Source organism: Piliocolobus tephrosceles, chromosome 1, assembly GCF_002776525.5.
Source record: "Piliocolobus tephrosceles isolate RC106 chromosome 1, ASM277652v3, whole genome shotgun sequence".
Taxonomy (NCBI): domain Eukaryota; kingdom Metazoa; phylum Chordata; class Mammalia; order Primates; family Cercopithecidae; genus Piliocolobus; species Piliocolobus tephrosceles.
The window spans coordinates 179,464,713-179,478,576 of record NC_045434.1 but is presented as its reverse complement, the minus strand read 5'-3'; the positions used below and the strand labels follow the sequence as shown (position 1 = coordinate 179,478,576).

Genomic DNA, 13,864 nt, shown 5'->3' with positions numbered 1-13,864 from the left:
AGACCCAGGTGGCTGCTGCTCTGACTCCTGAAGTCTGAAGGCCTAAGAATCAGGAGCTCCAATGTCCAAGGGAAGGAAATGGATGTCCCAGCTCAAGAGAGAGAGAGAGAATTCTCCCTTCCTCTACCTTTTTATTCCATTCAGATGGGCCTTCAATGAGTTGGATAATACCTGCTAACGCTAGTGTGGGTGAATCATTTTTACTCAGTATGCTGACCCAAATGCTAATCTCTGGGAATACTCTCAAGACATACCCAGAAATAACATTTTACTAGCTATCTGGGTCTTCCTTAACCCAGTCAAGTCGACACATAAAATTAACCATTATACCATTCAAAGCCTGCCAGACACATCCTCTGACGAGGTGCCCAGCTTGGGGGTGGAAGACACCCAGTATAGGAAGTAGGTATTTTGAGAGCACATTCAAGGCAGACTTAGGAAACAAAGTCCCAAAGGCAGCCGGAAGAATACTAATTTGAATCCTCCAAAAAGGTTATCTTCAAACTGGGTATTCATAACTGTGGATGTCCAAAAACATTTCCAAGGAATATGTGAACATATTTAGCTTTAAGGGAATCGATTTCCAAATCCCGATCTTTACTTTCTGCATGTACTCTTTTCAAAAACCAATCTTCCTGAGAGGAGTAACATCAGTAATACAGCATAATAGGACGTCTCAGATCTTGTTCTTCCATAGATACTGACTTAATATATGGTCCAAAAAACTTTTATGAGAATTCTAGAAACTAGTACCTGAGGCAAGCTCAAAGTTAAGAACAGCTATATTAAAATGGGTAAGAAAAACCATTTTCATTTAACTTACAATAGCCCTTTCCCAAAGCCAGTACAGCTTGGTGCTTTCAGGAGTAAATGCTCAACTTGATGCTTCTACCTTGCGAGGGAAACAGAAGAGTAGAATGTGCGTCCAACATTCAGGCTTTTCAGAGGGCTCCCTGAGGGACTGGTTTCTGTCTTGCCTGACACTGAGTGCTGATAAAGTAAAAATACTCTGAATCCCTGGGAACTGCCGAGAATAGGAGGTATCAACAGTTTGTAGACCCTGAGAACTTTCAGTACTGTAGACAGACACCAGAGGGAGCAAGAGACTACAAGCTTCTGAAAAGACATCAGCAAACCTCTTGAATTGGGAAATTACAGGCACAAGTCGAAGAATACATATCTCCAGAAAAGGTTTGAGACCACTCCCCCAGACTGTTAGTTGAGCTGAATGTTAAAGGTTTTCCCCTTTATGAAGACAATCCATAAAATCTAGAAGATATGGTCATTTTTTCAAATCCACCAACTCCTGCAAAAAATAACAAGACATATGATGATAGTGGGAAACATGATCCGATCAGAGGACCAAATATGTCTCAGACATGCAACCCTAAAGAAACAGAGATCTATGAATTACCTGACAATGAATTCAAAATAATCATCTTAAAGGGGCTCAGCGGGCTACAAGAGAATCAGATAGATAAATGAAACCAGGAAGTGATACGTATAAACCAGAATACCAACAAAGATGCAGAGACTGGGTGCAGTGACTCATGCCTGAAATTCCAGCACTTTGGGAGGCCGAGGCAGGAGGACTACTTGAGCCCAGGTGTTTGAGACCAGCCTGGGCAACATAGTGAGACCCTGTCTCTAAAAAGAAAAAAAAAAAAGACAAAATCTATTTTAAAAAAAGACCAAATGGAAATTCTGGAGTTGAAAAAAACAATAACTGAATTGAACAATTCACTAGAAGGGATCATAACAGATTTAAGTGAGCAGAAGAAACAATCAGGAAATTTGAGACAGATGATTTGAAATTACTGAGTCAGGGGAAACAAAAGAAAAAAGATGAAGAAAAATTAAGAAAGCCTAAGGGACTTATGGGATACAATATATGATCCAAAGAAGCCAACCCTGAGACACATAATAATCAAACTGTCAAAAGTCAAAGAGAGACTCTTAAGGCAGCAAGAGAAGAGTGACTCATCAAGTACAAGGGAGCTCTTATAAAATTATCAGCAGATTTCTCAGCAGAAAACTTACAGGGCAGAAGGGAATGGGATGATATATTCAGAGCACTAAAAGAAAACCTGACAAGCAAGAATAATATTCAGGAAAACTGTCCTTCAGAAATGAAGGAGAGAAATTTGCTTTCCAGTCCAGCATGTAAGGAGCTTAGAAGATAATAGTCCATCTAAACAAGTTAAAAAGCTGAGCAACAACAACAAAACCAAGCAAAAGCTGAACATCTCTTCTTAGATTTGTTAGAGGAATGAGACCACTAGGCAGATTGCTGCCTCCAAAATTGGAGAGACAGGAAAATACAGAGAGTCATAAGTTACTGGAAATGCAACACATGAGCAGAAGCCTCTACAGGAGGTTTGAAAACAGGAATAGGAAAACCTAAACTGTAACTGACCCAATTTTTAGAGAATCAGTGTGGACAACTCAAGGAGTTAAAAACTCCACCAGGGGCCAAGCATGGTGGCTCACACCTGTCATCCCAACACTTTGGGAAGCTGAGGTGGGAGGATTGCTTCAACTCAACAGTTTAAGACCAGCCTAGGCAACATGGCAAGACTCCATCTCTACAAAAACTTTAAAAATTAGCTGGGTTTGGTAGTGCACTCCAGTAATCCCAGCTCCTCAGGAGGCTGAGGCAGGAGAATCGCTTGAGCCCAGAAGGGTTGAGGCTGCAGTGAACCATGATCATGTCACTGCACTCCAGTCTAGGTGACAGAGCAAGACCCTGTCTCAAAGAAAAAAAAAAAAACACATTTCAGGGGTATTGATTATGGAGACCCCTCAACACTTTTGTGATTTTTGTCTCTCAGAGCTCTACCAGATCCTCACAGTGAATCTCAGAGAAAAATCCCTTCATGCTTCTAGCAAAGGAAGGGGAAATAAACCATTTGCAGTATGCCAGAGCATTCTGTTGTTTTTTATTTTTATTTTATTTTATTTTTTTATTTTTATTTATTTATTTATTTATTTATTTATTTATTTATTTATTTTTTTTTTTGAGACGGAGTCTCGCTCTGCCGCCCAGGCTGGAGTGCAGTGGCCGGATCTCAGCTCACTGCAAGCTCCACCTCCCGGGTTCACGCCATTCTCCTGCCTCAGCCTCCCCAGTAGCTGGGACTACAGGCGCCCGCCACGTCGTCCGGCTAGTTTTTTTTTTTGTATTTTTAGTAGAGACGGGGTTTCACCATGTTAGCCAGGATGGTCTCGATCTCCTAACCTCGTGATCCGCCCGTCTCGGCCTCCCAAAGTGCTGGGATTACAGGCTTGAGCCACCGCGCCCGGCCTCTGTTGTTTTTAAAAAGGTCTACCCTCAGGAGAAATAATTTTGCCAGAGCCTAACCTATCTTGGGGAAGGGAAATACCCAACTCCAGCAGGCTGTAGCTTCCCATCTTTGGGAAAGGAAATACCAACTCCAGCTTCCTCTAGGCTTCCCCGTAGGAGAAGGGAGATACCCAACTTCAGTCTCCTCTAGTGGTTCTGCCCCCACCTAAGGGGAAAAAACACAAGCTGAGAAGCACTGGTGAAGTTCAAAGTCCAGACCCACAGGCTTACCAAAAGATTGAGACCTAATAGTAGAACTGCAGAACACTTCTCCTCCTGCAACACCGCACTGTTACATCACTAAAGATCTATATCTTTTTTTTTTTTTTCTTTTTCCAAGACGGAGTCTCACTCTGTCACCCAGGCTGGAGCACAGTGGTGCAATTATAGCTCACTGTAGACTTGAACTCCTGGGCTCAAGTGATCCTTCTGCCTGAGCCTCCCAAGTAGCTGGGACTACAGGCAGGCTCAGTTAAGGTTTTGTTTTTTGTTTGTTTGTTTGTTTAGAGATGGGGTCTCACTCTGTTGCCCAGGCTCTAAAGGCCTATTTACCACAGTTCCATTTCCCCAGTACAAAATGGCTCATTTTTTTCCAACAAAAAAATTAGAAGGCACACTAAAAGGCAAAAAAACACAGCTTGAACAAATAGTGCAAGCATCAGAGCCAGACACAGACATGGCAGGGATGTTGGCATTACCAGACTGGGAATTTAAAACAACTATGATTAATATGTTAAGAGCTCTAATGGAAAAAGTAGATAACATGCAAAAACAGATGGACAGTTTAAAGAGAAAGATGAAAATTATAAGAAATAATAAAAAAGAAATGATAGAGATAAGAAAAAAACCACTAACAGAAGTGAAGAAATCTTTTGATGGACTGATTAGTATACTGCACATGGCTGGAGAAAAAAGAACCTCTAAGCTTGAGGATATGTCAACAGAAACTTTGAAAGCTGAAAGTAAAGAGAAAAAAACGTGAAAAAAAAGAGAAAGAATATCCAATCACAAAAATGTAATATAGGCATGATGAGAATACCTGAAGAAGAAAGACAGAAAGGAACAACAGAAACATTTGAAGCAATAATGCCTGAGAATTTCACCAAATTAGCGCCAGACATCAAACCACAGATCCAGGAAGCTCAGGAATCACCAAGCAAAATAATGCCAAAAATAAACAAACAAACAAAAAAGCTACACCTACACATATAATATTCAAGCTGCAGACAACTAAAGATGAAGAAAAACTTTGAAGGAAGTCAGAGGATAAAAAGCCACTTACCTATAGAGGAGCAAAAATAAGAATTATATCCAACTTCTCCTCAGAAATCACATAAGCAAGAAGATAATGGAGTGGAATACTTAAAGTGTTGAAAGAGAAAAAGCCAAAGTTAAGGTTAAGGTTTGTTTGTTTGTTTGTTTGTTTGTTTGTTTGTTTAGAGATGGGGGTCTCACTCTGTTGCCCAGGCTCTAAAGGCCTATTTACCACAGTTCCATTTACCCAGTACAAAATGGCTCATTCTAGGATTCTATACACAATTTGGGGGCAATCAGATTAAAATAAATAATAAAAATAATAAAAATTATATCAGCAATCAATGAATTGAAAACAGGAAATCAATAGTGAAAATCAACATAACCAAAACCTGTTTCTTTGCAAAAATCGATAAAATCATAAGCTTCTAGCAAAGCTAACTAAGAAAAAAAGAGAAAAGACATGAATTATGAATACTGAAAATGAAAGATCAATTCAAATCCCATGGATGTTAAAAGAATAATAAATGAATATTATGAACAACTCTATTCCCACAGATTTGATAACCCAGATGAAATGGACCAATTTCTTGAAAGACACAATCTGTTAAAACTCACACAAGAAGTAGACAATCTGAAACAGGCTTGCATCTGTTAAAGAAACAGAATCAATAAATAATAAACTCCTCAAACAAAAAGTATTAGGCTTGGATGGATCCACTGGTGAATTCTACCAAACATTTAAGAAAAAAAATTATACCAATTTTCTAAACATCTTCCAGAAGATAGAAGCGGCTCATTCTATGAGGCCAGCATTATCCTAATACCAAAACCAGATAAATACATTACAAGAAAACTACAGAAAGATTTGTCAATTTAAAATGAATAAATAAATAAATAATAAAATTTAAAAAGAAAAATACAGGCCAATATCTCTCACGAACATAGATGCAAAAATCATCAACAAAATATTAGCAAACCACACCCAATGATGCATGAAAAAAAAATTACATACCATGACCAAACGTGATTTATTCCAGGCATGCAAGTCTGGTTCAACATTAAAAACTCAATTGGTTGGGCATGGTGGCTCATGCCTGTAATCCCAGCACTTTGGGAGGCTGAGGCAGGCAGATCACCTGAGGTCAGGAGTTTGAGACCAGCCAGGCCAACATGGTCAAACCCTGTCTCTACTAAAATACAAAAATTAGCTGGGTGTGGTGGTGCACACCTGTAATCCCAGCTACTCAGGGGGCTGAGGCAGGAGAATCACTTGAACCGGGGGGTGGAGGCTGCAGTGAGCCGAGATTGCACCACTGCACTCCAGCCTGGGAAGCAGAGTGAAAGTCTGTCTCAAAAAAAAAAAAAAAAGTCCTGTAATCCCAGCACTTTGGGAGGCCAAGACGGGCGGATCACGAGGTCAGGAGATCAAGACCATCTTGGCTAACACGGTGAAACCCCGTCTCTACTAAAAAATACGAAAAACTAGCCGGGCGAGGTGGCGGGCGCCTGTAGTCCCAGCTACTCGGGAGGCTGAGGCAGGAGAATGGCGTAAACCCAGGAGGCGGAGCTTGCAGTGAGCTGAGATCCGGCCACTGCACTCCAGCCTGGGCGACAGAGCGAGACTCCGTCTCAAAAAAAAAAAAAAAGAAAAAAAGTATTTCACAAAATCCAACATTCGTTCCTGATAAAAACTCTCAGGAAACTAGAAATAGAGGGAAATGTCCTCAACTTGATTAAACAATGTTCACAAAAACCCTACAGCTAAATATTATACCTAATGGTGAAAAATGTGAAGCATTATTGTTGTTAAGATCAGGAACAAGGCAAGGATGTCCTCTTCACTATTCCTTTCCAACACTGTATTGGAAGTCCTAGCTTATGCAACAAGACAAGAAAATGAAATAAAAGGTATGCTGATCGATAAGGATGAAGTTAAACTGTTGTTGTTGGTTGATGACATGACTGTCTATATAGAAAATCCAAAAGTATCTACAAAATAACCCCTGGAACTAATAAGCAATTAATTATAGCAATGTTGCAGGATACAAGGTTAATATACAAAAGTAATTTGCTTTCCTATATAATAGCAATGAACAAGTGGAAATTAAAACATACTACCATTTATATTAGCACCCCCCATATTGAAATACTTATGTATAAATCTAATAATATATATGCAAAATCTCCTATTTTGTGGATATGGATATAGTAACACTGTGGTATATTGTTTGAATATATAAAGAAGAGTAATGTAAGAATTTTATTGTAAAATGACAATATCAGCCTGGCACGGTGGCTCACACCTGTAATCCCAGCACCTTGGGAGGTCGAGGCAGGTGGATCACTTGAGGTCAGAAGCTCAAGACCAGCCTGGACAATATGGTGAAACGCCATCTCTACTAAAACAAAAATACAAAAATTAGCCAGGCATGGTGGCGGGCACCTGTAATCCCAGCTACTCAGGATGCTGAGGCAGGAGAACTGCTTGAACCCAGGAGGTGGAGGTTGCAGTAAGTCGAGATCATGCCACTGCACTCCAGCCTGGGTACAGAGCGAGACAGCATCTCAAAAAATAATAATAATAAAATAAAATGGCAATATCACATAGCAGAAATTAAATCTCCTGCAAATATTTGAATTTAAGAAGACAAATTTGTAACTTCAATCTAAAAATAAGCAAAGGAAATAGTTTTTCAAATTCTTTTTGTTTTTGAGACAGGATCTTGCTTTGTCACCCAGGCTGGAGTACAATGCTGTGATCATAGCTTACTCATTAAAACCTCGACCTCCTGGGCTCAAGCAATCCTCCCACCTCAGCCTCCTGAGTAGCTGGGACTATGGGCGTGCACCACCACACTCAACTAACTCTTGTATTTTTTGTAGAGACAGGGTTTTTCCATGTTGTCCAGGCTGGTCTCAAACTCCTGAGCCCAAGCGATCCACCCGCCTTGGTCTCCCAAAGTGCTGAGATTACAGGTGTGAACCACCAGGCCTGGCCTCAAAATTCTTTTGGGAAGTATGTGAGCAAAAAAATTTGAAGATAACTACTCTAGAAAAAAGACAGAGATGTGGAATCCATTTTGAGACAGCGGAGGAAGATGGAAAAACTGATATCCTAGGTTGGGGTCAACACCACCCACCTCTTGAACCATAATTCAAAATCAAGCTCTTTGTCCATGACAATTGTGAGGCACTGGGATCCAGTCCTTTATGAGGAGAATAGGACAAAAACAGTGAGTCTGAGAAGAAAGGAAATCCATTACCACTTAATAAACGTGCTTAAACATTCTCACCTACTGCTTCATGCAAACATGTATGGAATAACTTTTGTAAGAGATTGCACATTTTAAGGGGAAATTTGTGATTCTCCTGCTCCCTGATAAAAACTGGGTAAAGGAAAGCCCAAGTAAATTGACAGGTCCTTACCAGCTGTCATTTCAAAGCATTAGTCAAGGCCTTTGACAAGCAAAGTGGGGACTGGGCAAGCTGGTTGGAGTTTGGGCCCAAAGCCTGAGCTGGGAAAGAGGCCAAGGGACTTAGATGTCTAAAATTCAATTTTAGGTTATGTTGTTATGATTTAAATCCGTTCTCCTCCAGCTTCTATAAAGGTTTATATGAGCCTTGGATTAGTATATTCAACTGCCTACTCAGTGTCTTTAGCTGAATGTCTACCAGGATTCAAATTAACACATCCAAAATTGAACTTTTGATTCCAATTTTCTCAGTGCTCCCTTTCTCAGTTAATGGCACCACCATTTATCCAGTCAATTTGGCTAACCTTTATTTCTTTCTGTTTCTCAAACCTCACAGCCACCCCATTAGCAAATCCTGTAGGCTGAATCTTCAAAATACATCCCCAGTCTAACTACATCTACTTGTTGCTACTATGTGAGGCAAGCCACCATCATCTCTTACCCAGACAACTGCAACTGCCTCTTGACTGTTCTTCCCACTTCCACCCTTGCTCCCCTACGGTTTACAGCAGCCAGATGATGCTTTAAAAATGTAAATCAGGCTGAGTGTGGTGGCTCATGCCTGTAATCTCAGCACTTTGGGAGGCTGAGGCAGGTGGATCACCTGAGGTCAGGAGTTTGAGACCAGCCTGGCCAACATGGTAAAACCCCATCTCTACTAAAAACAGAAAAATTAGCCAGGCATGGTTGTGGGTGCCTGTAATCCTAGCTACTCAGGAGGCTGAGGCACAAGAATCACTTGAACCTGGGAGGCAGAGATTGTGGTGAGCCAAGATCATGCCACTGCACTCCAGCCTGGGCAACGGAGTGAGACTCTGTCTCAAAAAAAAAAAAAAATGTAAATCAGATCATGTCACCTTTCTGGCCAATATTCTTCAGTGGATGACCACTGAAATAAAACCCAAAATTGGCCGGGCATGGTGGCTCATGCCTCTAATCCCAACACTTTGAGAGGCGGAGGTGGACGGATTACCTGAGGTTAGGAGTTTGAGACCAGCCTGGTCAACATGGCAAAACCCTGTCTCTACTCAAAATACAAAAATTAGCTGGGTGTGGTGGCAGGCACTTGTAGTCCCAGCTACTAGGGAGGCTGAGGCAGGAGAATTGCTTGAACCCAGGAGGCAGAGGTTGCAGTGAGCTGAGATCGCCCCATTGCACTGCAGCCTGGAAGAGTGAAACTCCATCTCAAAAACAAAGCAACCAACCAACCCCAAAGTCCTCATGTGATATAAGAGGCCCTACAAGATCTAGCATCCTGCCACCTCTCTGACCTCATCTGTGTCACCCTGGTCCAGCTACCCAGGCCTCCTTGTTGGTCTGCTAACACACTGAACATGGTCCTGCCTCAGTACTTTCGAACTTGCTCAGAAGGATTTTCTCTCAGATATATGTATGATTTGTTTCCTTATCTCATTCAGGTCTGTGTTCACATATCACTCCTTGAGGGAAGGCTTCAAATGATCTTATCTAAAACTGACCCCCATCCACATTGCCGCTTTCATCCCCTTAGGGTTGCTTTTCTTCCTTAACACAAATCACCATCTAAGTTTATCACACATTGTTGGTTGCTTATTGGGTTTCCCCCAACAGAATGTAAGCTCCATGAAGGCAAATCTTTGTTTTCTTATTGCTGCATCCCTGGCATCCAGGAGGTACTCAGTAAATGAATGAAGTGAAACTAAAGAAGATATGAGTTCCATGACAGGAAACAGCTTGTGGTAGAAACCCTGCACCTGTTGGTTTAGGGGATGTTGACCGTCAGAACCAGAGATGACCTTAAGAATAGAAGAGATCCTGCCGGGCACCGTGGCTCCACCTGTAATCCCTGCACTTTGGCAGGCCAAGGCAGGTGGATCACCTGAGGTCAGGAGTTCGAGACCAACCTGGCCAACATGATGAAACCTCATCTCTACTAATAATACAAAAAATTAGCTGGGCATGGTGGTGGGCACCTGTAATCCCAGCTACTTGGGAGGCTTGAGCCAGGAGGATCACTTGAACCCAGGAAGTGGAGGTTGCAGTGAGCCGAGATGGCATCTCTGCACTCCAGCCTGGACGACAGGAGTGAAATTCCATCTCAAAAAAAAAAAAAAAAAAAGAAAAAAAAAAAAGGAATATAAAAGATCCCTGGGGGCCAGGTGTGGTGGCTCACGCCTGTAATCCCAACACTTTGGGAGGCCAAGGCAGGTGGATCACGAGGTCATGAGGTCAGGAGTTCAAGACCAGCCTGGCTAACATGGTGAAACCCTGTCTCTACTAAAAATACAAAAATTAGCTGGGTGTGGTGGTGGGGGCCTGTAATCCCAGCTACTCGGGAGGCTGAGGCAGAGAATTGCTTGAACCCGGGAGGTGGAGGTTGCAGTGAGCCGATATCGTGCCACTGCACTCCAGCCTTGGTGACAGAGGGAGACTCTTTCTCAAAAAAGAAAGAAAGGAAGGAAGGAAGGAAGGAAGGAAGGAAGGAAGGAAGGAAGGGAAAACAAAAGATCGCTGGGAATTCACAGAAACCCAGAAACCTTGGGGGTGATTACCAGACTTTCTGAAGCATTTGGAAGGGGGAAGATGATGTAACTTCAGCTGACATCTGCATTACAATATATATTAACTTATTTCATTTTAGTATTACAACAGACAAAGAAACAGAAGATCAGAAAGGTGAAGTGACTTGCCCAAGATTATTCAGCTAAATAGCAGAGCTAAATAGCTAAATCAGCTATTTCTGACTCCAGAAACCATATTTTTTCCAAGACCCAGCATAACTTAGGAGGAAACTTGGCAACAAATGTGTGCTCAGTTAGGCAATGGTTCAAATAATTAAGCAAATGCTTCATAAAGTGATAGCTAATTTGGTATTTTGATATCAGATAATCCTATGGAGAGACCAAAGGCAGACCAGGAGAAAGGAGCTTGAACAAAAAGTTTTAGGGTGAGGAGCTGTCCTAGGAACATAGAGTACATCAACTTCGCTGGAGATTAGGGTGTGGAAGGAATGTATTGGGAGATAAGGTCTGCAAAGGCCAGAATGTGGTTAAGGAATTTGGGCTTTATCATGAGAAAGTGGGGAGTATTAACCCATAGAATAATGTGGTCAGAATACATTTTTAGGAAGATCATTTGAGAAGCCAGGGTCAGGGTTACCAGATGGATTTGCTGTAGTAGGACCAGTCAACGGTTCCCTCCAAAGCAATGTAGTATCTCTGAAACCCTGAAAGGGTGATGTTAAACCCTGCCTTGATCGAAATGTTCAGAAAACAGCCACTAGTTGGCAGGAGTGTGCCAATGAATGAATGAGCCAAACTCTCAACTAGCACAGCTTTCCTTCTCTCACTCCTTGAGCTGTGGTGGGATATGATCACCTGGTGGTTAACAGGAGTAGGTGGGAGGGCAATCTCTTCGGAGGAAACTTCAAAGGCCCAGAGGAGAAGGAGAATGTGATAAGAGAACAGAGTGGATGGATGGCTGGAGGATAGGGTTGGAGTTGAGTGGGGCCAGCGGTGAGGGAGAGAGCTTGATCATGAATGACTTGAATTTTCAGGTTAAGAAACACAGACATTATCCTGAGAGAAATGAGGAACCCAGGAAGGTTTTTAAGTAGGAGAAAGACATAACTAGATTTGAATTTTAGGAAGATCATCGATTGCAGTGTGGAGAACGAGGAGGAAGGAGGAAGCAGAGAGATCAGTGAGAAGGCAGTTGCAGTGATCCTGGGAGAGGTGATGAGTGGCCAGCACTAGGGGCAGCAATTGCAATGGACAGATGGGCCAGAATTGTAGGAGACTTATGAAATAAAAATCATAGAATAAAAAAGGGGCCACTAAAAATGTAGTTGACAGAAAAGAATGAATATCCTTTCCGTATTATTAAATGCATCCTGAATTGTCAGGTCGTCTACCTAAAATTGCACTGGAAGAACTCAGATTTCAGAACTTCTTGGCTTCTAAATTCTACTTCATTCATTCAATAATCCTGACCAGAGTCTGTGGTGGGAAGTGGGGACCAAGGAACGGCTCAGTCCTGTACCTGCGGCAGCTGCCCCCGCCCCCGCCCCCAGTGTGGTGGAAAGATAGTCAATTCCGGTACAGCGTAGAGAGCGCTTTGATGGAGGAAATACAAGCCGATGTAGTGTCCCCTGGAAAACCTGATCCAGAAGGCTTCCAGGGAGAGGAGATTTTGCGTCTAGGATTTCAAATGAAACATCTCATAACACTGTCAGTGAAACAACTAAGCACTGCTGGGAAAAGATGGTGGCCTGCCGGGAAAAGATGGTGGCCTGGAAAACAGTCCCGTTATCTATTTACCCCTTTTCGTCAGAAACCGTAGGCGTCACCTTATGTGGGATAGGAACCCGGGTGAGCTACGTCCCCAGGGATGCCCAGCGATACACAAGTCACCGTCACTCCCTCCAGAGTAAACAGCATCGCCTGACAAGCAGGTGTCCAGGTCGTCCTCCAGGGCCAGCGCCTGGAACCGCCAGGGCGTGATTGGTGGAGTCTTGGAGCCCGCCCCTCGTCGGGCCCAAAAATTCGTCTCTGATTGGTGGAGACGCCACCTGGCCCGGCCCCTCCCTAATCAAGTCTGGGCGCAGCCGGCGGCCGGGCTTTGGGGACTGCTGTGAGGTCTGGGAAGGATGCGCCATCGACCCCGGCAGTAGGCGGCCGAACCTTGGTCCCAAATCTTCTACCCCGGGATGGATTGCGGTCCCTAGAGGAAAGGCGTCGGGGGACCGACCGGCAGCTGTGCCGCCGCGGCACTCTGGGACACGCTGAGGGCGGGCCGGGCTCCCTGCGCCTGCGCTAACATTTTGCAGTTTGGGAAATGGCGGTGCTCGGGGACGTGGCGGGAGGGAGCTGCGAGTGGATTGTCAGGCCTTTTCAGACCGGGGTCTGGATCCCCGGGCCGGGGCGGGGCCGGGGTGCTGCCTGGCCCTGCCAACTTTCGGGGCCCTCGCGTGTGAATGAGCTCCGCGCGTCATCCGCCTTGTGGTCCTCGCGTACGGCCACCGGCGCGGGGCTCCCACCCATCCCCACCCCACCCTGTCTGTTTCCTTTCCGGTCCAGTGGGGACAGCCTCTGAGTGAGGAGCGTCGTAGGAGTAAGATACCCGAGTGGCAACCCTGACAGCCTAGGCCCCGGCCTCTTCTTCTCGTCCAGTCCCCCACCCTCTCCCGCACGGGGACCCTGATAACTCCTTTCAACAGAAGTCTTTTGGGAGCATGTGATAAAGCTTCCTTTCACCTGGCCTCAGCCCTTCGTCAGTTAACCAGCCTGTCCCCAGGCTCCTGCAGGGCACATCCTTCTCAATCTGCTCTCCTTTGTGAGATGCAAATGGATGTCCTCATAGATTCTTTATACCTAATGGTAATATATATAGGTATTTCCATTTGCTAAGTGCCAGTTTTCCCTTCTCACACCCTTCTTACAACCCCTCTTCATGTCAGGGAGACAAAAAATTAGTTACAAAAACAAATTTCTCCCAGATTTTGTCAGCTGAGCCTCTAGAGACAAATATCCTTGGTGCTTTACTTCCTGAAGTATTTTCTGAGTGCCTGCTGTGCATCAAGCACTGTACTGAATAGTGCCGAGGACCCACAGGAACCAAATCGGCATCTTCTCATGAATCTCAGACTAGTGCCAGAAAACTGGACTTGTGATGACGGAACAGATGAAGTGCTCTGGAAATTCAGGGGTGAAGGAGGAAGATAAGCTGTCTTTAGAGAGGAAACAGTAGCATATAGAGGAACCAGAGGGGGCAATTCCAAATGAAATGAACACCAGGCAGCTTGACAGCTCAC

General features: G+C 43.7%; 1 long non-coding RNA gene across 1 annotated transcript in view; it reads right to left on the bottom strand.

Annotated features, from left to right (window-relative positions):
- The window catches only part of LOC111548719, a 38,207-nt gene extending 25,685 nt beyond the window's left edge, over positions 1-12,522 (bottom strand). Inside the window, exon 1 of the long non-coding RNA XR_002733504.2 lies at positions 12,401-12,522. This is a non-coding gene — a long non-coding RNA (uncharacterized LOC111548719). The remainder of the gene's footprint in view (positions 1-12,400) is intronic.
- Positions 12,523-13,864: the final 1,342 nt, after the last annotated feature.